This window comes from Phoenix dactylifera, unplaced genomic scaffold (assembly GCF_009389715.1).
Source record: "Phoenix dactylifera cultivar Barhee BC4 unplaced genomic scaffold, palm_55x_up_171113_PBpolish2nd_filt_p 000503F, whole genome shotgun sequence".
In the NCBI taxonomy this organism is placed as follows: domain Eukaryota; kingdom Viridiplantae; phylum Streptophyta; class Magnoliopsida; order Arecales; family Arecaceae; genus Phoenix; species Phoenix dactylifera.
This window is the reverse complement of record NW_024067920.1, coordinates 287,333-295,534: the sequence shown is the minus strand read 5'-3', so window position 1 is coordinate 295,534 and position 8,202 is coordinate 287,333.

The window sequence follows — 8,202 nt, the reverse complement described above, 5'->3', positions numbered from 1 at the left end:
TTTTTCAATCATTTTTTAAAATATTATTTTAATTAGTAAATTTTGAAATTAATATTAAAATATTTTTTTAATTTTGGATTTACTATAGATCTTGATATTTTGGTCTGAAAATATAAGCTGAGATTCGAAAAATCTCGAATGCTTCCAATTTTTTTTTAATTACTATATTGGCGAGATAAACTAAAATCTTGATTCACCTCGGTCTACTGAGATAACTAATACATCGGTATTAAGAACTTTAAATGATCCGCCTAATATAATTTTAAAAGATAATTTGACTACCCATCAATTGCATAACCAACCCGGCCAAATGAGTAAAGGTGATCAGTTCTAGTGCGTATATACAACCTAAATATAGATTAATTTAAACCAAATTTGACCATTTATGGTTCTAGTGCCTAAGGCAAGATGCAGTCCAAATATCGGCATTCCTGTAGCATTTTGGGCATACTCCCATCATGATAGTTGATGCATGTCCATGTTACGCTCTTCCAACTCCCAAGAGTGATTTGTCCGAAATGCTAATGCTGAAATAGATAATTCGCAAAATATATGCACATCCATGCACCAGAGCATTCATCTGCCTATGCGTGTATCGCCGTGGCCCAGTATTTGAGAACCGGCAGTGCTCTCGTGTTTATTTTGGCTCGTGAACAATGTCCTTTCTGTCTTGTCCGCGTTTATCGTAGTAGAATATTGTGTATTGTCACGTACTTGGGCTCGTGCATGCATGCGAAGACGTAAATAATGTGAAAAACTTGTCAAACGAGGTTGGTTTCTAAAGCTTTTTTTCATGAATTTAAAGCCAAACTCAAGTAAGTTTTTTTTCCTTTTTTATTTTACCTTGTTTTTTGTATTATGCACGGGTGAATACATATAATATGAAAGCCTCTGGCGATGTGTTTTTCTTATTATTATTTTTTTTTTTTTACTTTTTCTGAATGAGAGGGTTAGGGCTACCCCAAAATGTAAGGCTATTAGACTTCTAGGCAGCCCGGGCCTATTGCTTGCAAGATTGAAATTTTATTATAAAAAAAAAATTTTAACCAGTTTGAAATTCTTGAGCGATAACACCACTCAAGTTTTGGAAGGTCCAGAGAGTAATACCGTTGAATTGGACTTTTTATTTATTACCATCTGCCTTTTTGTAGCTAGAGGGTTTTTTTTTTTATTGAGAGGACAACATTAACAATGCTTTTAATAGAATCTTGATGCAATTAGAAGAGGAAAGAAATAAACGAAGAGTTCGGATCCTCTCTAATTTGTCATTTGACTAAAGAGGGCTAGTTTGTTAATCACAACCCAATAATTGTCATAGTGTAGACTCTATACATGGATATCATACCATGTGTAGACACAAGCACATCTATCATGCTATAAATGAACAACTATAGTATTATTAATATATTGGTCCTCTTTAGTCTAACGACTGGATAAGAGCCTAACCTATTAATAAAAATTCTCGTACCCCTCTCATTTCTAAGACTAGGACTGAAGGAGTTTTATGGCATTGAGCCACTATTATCTCTTTCTATCTCTCTCTCTCTCTAATAAATTAACATATCACAAACATTCACAAATCTTGTGACATAAATCACATATAAAAGACACTACTTGTGTATAGACTTTTAGCTAGCATTGCAACTACATCATAAGCCAGTAAATCCATAATCATATTTATTTATTAGTCGAATATAAAAAATTATATTTATATTTATTTTCAATAGATACAGATATAAATCAGATATTGAAAGTATTGATATAAATAAAGATATCAGATAATTAAACTTGATGACCATACAATAAAAAAATTACTAATGTGGTCATTTATTTTTCTTAAAAAATTATGAATCCTATACAAAATTAAATAGAATTATAAACATAATTGAATATTCGGATATGGATCGAATAGTTATCTATCTATATCCAGATAGATTCGGATACGAAAATGGATCTAGATGGATATTATTGGTCCACTTTCACCCCACTTTTAGCAATTGTGTATATCTTTATTGTTATGTAAGACTGAACTTTTTGTTTGTTACTATAAAATTATGCTTATATATCTTAAAATTTTTAATTGAAAGAGCAGGATTAACTAATAATTCCTTTAATAGAATTCTAATGAAATTAAGAGAATGACAAAGGAAATAGAAATAAATAAAAGGTTAATATATCCCCCTTTTATATACATCAATGGGCTACACAATGGCAGGTAAGGCTCCACCAATACCCATAACCTCCAAACTTGATGAAGATATGCCTCGGTCCAAGCCACCTGATAAACATACTATAAACTTAGCTAATTTTGTGGGCTGGCACCTTCAATATATCTCTCATTTGTAAGACTAGGAGATCGGAGAAGTGGAAAGCTACAAGCAATTAGTCTACTTGCATCCATTAGTCCCACCTCTGTAGTTCTTTTTTCTGTAACTAAAATTCATTGGTATTCATATATCTAGTAACCGAGCTTTGGGTCCGAACCTCCAATTCTATTTTCCCTGCCTACTTTAAAATTCAGCGACTCATTTAAGCTAAAACTACCAGTCATGCTTCCTAATAATTGGGTAACAAGCTTTCTTGTTTGATTAGCTATATGGATCCTAAAAATGATACAAACAAATCTTTTAAGATTTTACAAGTGGTAGGACTTTTTCTATTTTTCCATCTACCAATTTAAGAAAAGTCGATCTCCAACCACATCAAATCTAGTCCACGGTTCACCACTCTGTAGCTCAAGGGTAAAAGTTAACAAATGCCATCTGCTCCCTCAATTGACTTATTTTTTTTTAAAAAAAAAACCTTTCTTGACAAATGATTGGAACAATTCATATTGAACATATTTAGCTATATTAACTAAATATATTTTATTTATTTGAGGCATGTAATTATTTTGTTGTTATTGTCTATTATGTGTTGTTACTGCTTGATATTAAATTAATATAAAATCCTATCTAAACAATAGTGATCATATTTTAGTTTGAATACTTGAATTTTTTTTTTTTTCAAAAAAACATTGTGAATCAATGTTTTGCATAACCTAACTCTATTATTAAAAATTAGTATTATTATTAACCATTTTGTTAATATTTTTGAGATAATTTACTCCCCATCTTAGTGGATAAATCCTATCTCTATCATATCTAGCACTCCAAACCATCATAAACACAGTAGATATGGACTAAACACAGTAGAGAAGGACGTTGATAAGATTGACAGCCTCTCAACCCAACCGCCGCCTTCAAACCCAACCGGGTTTGTTTTTTGACTTAACGGCAATTCTATGCAATATATAACGCGCAACAATCTTTTAAACACCTCAATTTTTTTTGTAGCCCAATCTTAATTTGTTTCGGTTGTCATTAGCGGTGACCTCAATCCTTCTTTCCCAAATAAAATGCCCTTCAATTCCTTTTTTTATTTATATGTATTGTTTTATTAAAAACACCCCACCATATTCATCATAACATGACCCTAAATTGAAGGGTATATGAGCTTAAACAGCCAAGACTATTCAACATATTCCAAACTATTCTAATAGACGGGATTATAATCCTCCATAAAATTCTTCATGCTCTGAACAAACCATTTGATTGCACATGGCCAAAATTAGTAAATGATACAACATTAAAGACTTTGAGTCTCACTTTGTGTGGTGTACTTTGCTTTTGCTTTTTTTTTTTCGCTTTGCTTTGCTTGAAAATAGTCATAAGCAACAAGCAAGAGATTTAATGAGTTTATTATCGCCTTTATGCAAAATGCTTCACAGCATCGATCTTTTCATGCACGAAATGTTTGTTTGAGTCCACTGATATTGGCCTGGCAACATATATAGCGGCTGATGTTTTGCATGGTACTAATTACAAGCTGAGGCACTAATCTCTCTTTCATATATTCGACAGAACTTTTCTTGTGCATAAAATCTGCACCTCATGACTCATTCCTCTAGTCCTCATTTAAGAAAAAGTTTAAGAACTGACACCTTTCAGGCTCATACTTTGAAATTTACGTAGCATTTGATAACCCAAATAGGATTACAAAAGTGATCTTAGATCACAAGTGATTTTTATTTCAAAATAATCTAATTTCTAATAATCTAAGAGTATGCTATATTTAAGGTTGCCAATGGGTTGGGTTGACCCATGACCTGATTCGGCCCAACCCATTTAGACCCGATCCGACCCGATTTAAAGGACCCAAGGGGCCGATTTGGGTTATAAAATTGGACCCATTCCATTTTTTGGGTCGGATTTAGGTAAGATTCTGACCCTACCTAACCACACCCGTTTAATTTATGGAACAATTTTGGATTTCCTACCCTATGACTCGACCCTAACCTAGTACATTGTTAGGACCCGTAGTGGTACTTAAGGGTTTTTAACTCTCTATTCATCTAATCTCTTCTTGTGTTTGAGGACAAGAGGAATGGAAGAGATTATTTTGTGTACTGTCGAATGGCATGAATTTTATATTAAGGCTTTGGTTAGTTACATTAGAAGAAAACATTGTTCCCTTAAGAAAGTTAATTTAGACTAATAAAAGTAAAATAGAGTATAACTTTGCCATGTGAAAGAATATGAGTTCATGATGAATTCTTTGTAGCTATTGCATTTTGCCATGTGTTATTATCAAAATTATATTCCTCATCTTGACCCATGTATGCTTTTCTAATGTTTAGAAAAAATAAGAGTAGATGCACTCTAACAAAGTCAGAGGATATCACTGTTGAGTAAAAAAGATTAGTATAAATGCAATTCTTTTCTACTCAAAAAAAAGTATTGCATACATTAATAGAAATTTTTTCTTGTAGCTAACAAAGTTGAGACTATCATTACTAGGTCAATTTGTAATGGCATCAATTCTTGATGCTTAAGCACTTTCACTTGTATAGTCTTGCATAACTTGTTTTCTGTAGTTTTTATTCATTGCAAAAGAAACCAAGTATAGAAAATAATAAGTATAGGAATCCGACTTTGACCCAAACTTGGACCCAAATTTTTTTGCTTGGGATCAGATTATACATAGACCCGATCCGAATGACCCATTGGGTCAGAAATTTTAGCTATGGATCTAATTGGATCTGACCTAATCTTTAATTGAGTTGTGTTTGGATCCAATATTAGAATCCGAGCAAGGAACTGGGTTGGATCGGAGTCACTCATAACCTGGTCCGACCCGACCCATTTAAAGATTCTCTGGGTATCCACAAATGATTTATCTGATATATAATTGGAATCCAAGATCACTAACCATATAACACCAAAATTATTCTTGATAAATTCCATAAGAATATATTTATTAATTCTATAAATTACTAATCCTATAAAAATATATTAATTATTATTATAGAATTAAAATTTTTATTTACACTTATAATATGTTATTATTTTAATATTAATATTTATTTTGATTAAAAATAAGGTAATTAGAATTAATATATTAAATAATTTCATAATATAAATATAAAGTACAATAATATATTTCTATTATAATTTAAGAATATAATTAAATAAATAATATGACATTAATAAGATTAATAATATGTTATAATATGATATATACTATAAATACTATATATGAGTATCAATATAATTTAATATAATATATATAATATATTAATAATATTTTGGTATATAAATTTTTTATACTAGATTGAGGAATATCTTTTTCTAAAATTTCAGCCCAAAATTACTGCTCAGCGATGATCTTGGATATCTATCCTTAAGAACAGATTTTTTATCATTGAGTTGGGCGGTGAATGGAGGAATGAAGGTAATGTGGAACCATTGCCTAAGATCACTATGATGCTACTAAATATGGTGATCTCGTTACCTCCACCCATTTTATTTTTGGTTTGGGTCTCATCACCCCATACCGAACATCTCCTTATAGAAGTACTAATCTTTTGCTTTTTTTAATTTTCTTTTTCCTTGTTGTTGACAAATTCACTCTTTTGGTTTAGATCTCACCTGCTTCCTTTTGCTATCAAGGAGTGCAATGAATAAGAGCAGAACGATAAATGTATAAACTACTAATGGCTAGTGAATTGAATCTCTAGTCACATCGAATTTGCACCAAGAGGCTTGCTAGTTTTAGCTACACAATTCATGGATATGCATTATGACAAAAACTTTCCGAAGAGAGAATTGTAACAATACTTTTAAAAAATGGGGTTCAATTAAAAATAAAAAAACCAAAGTATGGAGTTCTTAATTGACATGTATAAGAGAAAATCACTAACTCAATAAGTTGGCAGCCACCATTCTTTCTCCATGCACCCCCTACATAGTTACACACCCATGGGAGACCATGGCCATTCATACTTCTCTCAAATGAATTATTCATGCCCAACACTAGTAACTATTGTAATGCCACAATGGTTGTAATAATTGAAACATTATCACTATTTACACAAAAAGTTCTATTTTATTATTGTCTAAAATTATTATGCTGTTATGCTTTACTATGTGTTGATGCAGTTGTAAATAATGATTGTCGTATGGTATCAATAAAATAAATGATATGATATTAATTTTATTCTGATACAACATATTATAGTCATAATGACTTGCAACTAGGGACATTGAGTTTGGTTAAGCTTGATTCTAATCAAGCTTGACTTGCTAAAATGCATGATCAAGTTTGGCTTGTCTCTATTTGATTCAGTTTGAACCCAATCTCACTGTGACTCATGCCAAACACCTCAATTCAATTTGGACCTAACTCAAGCCCCCAATTCAGATCCTGCTCAACTCTGATTTAATCTTGAAATTTGAAATCATGTCTGACCATTTAAGACCATGAGTTCAGATTCCCTGCAATTGGGGATTAAATTAGAGAAATCTAGTTGGTTCTCACCAATTATTATGGAACAATTGATGAGTGAGTGGGGTGGGCCATCCCAAATTAGGGAGCAGCCCGACTTTTAAGTCATCACAAAAAAAGAAAAAAAGCCACTACATTAGTTGTTCCACCATTATCTTATAGGTCAAGCTTTGACTCCAGAAAAAGTAATGCTAGGGAACGTCTGCCAGATCTTTCATCAGGTCCCAATCTAAGATGGAATAAATAGATTGGTATGACCATATACTTTGCCCTTGCCTCACCATCGACATATGTAGTAGAATTACCTTTCATGATGTTAGATTCCTTTTTATAATTTTTTTAGCAGTAGGTGCCAAGGCTCCCCCACCATGCTTTGAACCCTCACCCTCGCTAAAGCCAATTCCTCAAAAGAATTTTTAATGTATTTTAATTAATATCGATTGATTTTGACTAACAGTCGGTAATTAATATTAATTACACTATAAAAATTGGACCGTATTTGCAATTTATTATAATAATGTCCCGTATATACTCAAAATTCGTGCTGTCATTTTGTCTATCTCCTTCGATTTCTCAACCCATTTTATTGGGCCAGGCGACATTAACATCCTGAAGGCGACAAGCTATGTGGAACTGTAGGAGAGCTGGAAAATAGCGGCAACGGCGGCAACCCAGTGAAGGAAGTAAAACGGTACCGTATCAGAAAAGAACCAAATGTGCTGGAATGTCCCACTGCATTATTTTCTTTGCTTCTTTTTCTTCTTGGTGAAATTTTTCTCAGCTTCGAAAGGGATGGCCGCCATCGTCTGCTTCAAAATATTTGAAATATAGCAAATAGAGACATTATCTTTCGAGTCAATCATGTTTATAAAAAGACTAATGAAGTTGTAGATAGAATGTTCTATTTTTTATGGCTAAGCAGCGTTTCGGAAGAATTTTTTTGACCGATGAAAAGAGCCGTTTAGAGCGCTCTGTAACTTATTATTTTTTAATTTTTTAGATATATATTTTTTGAATGCATTTATGTTAGGATTGTATGAATAATAGAAGGAAGAAAAAAAAAAAGAGGAGAGGAAGAAAGAATTGGACGATGTTCTGCCTTGTTTGAAACTATTTGCAACTGGTCAACTGTTCCCAAAAGGGCCTTCTCCTACTGTTTGTATCCGCTGATTCCCCGCATGCCCCCAACTACTTCCGTCACCATCGAAGGGCCCCGGTCTCATTAGGGCCTCCTTCAGGCCTTCAGCAAAGAGATGTATTGCTCTTACTTTCCCGAGAATCTTTTTTCGGCCAAAAAAAGGAAGATAATTAAGACAATGTAGAATATAAATGACAAAGAGAAACAGAAACAAAACCTCTAAATAGAACGGGTTAAAG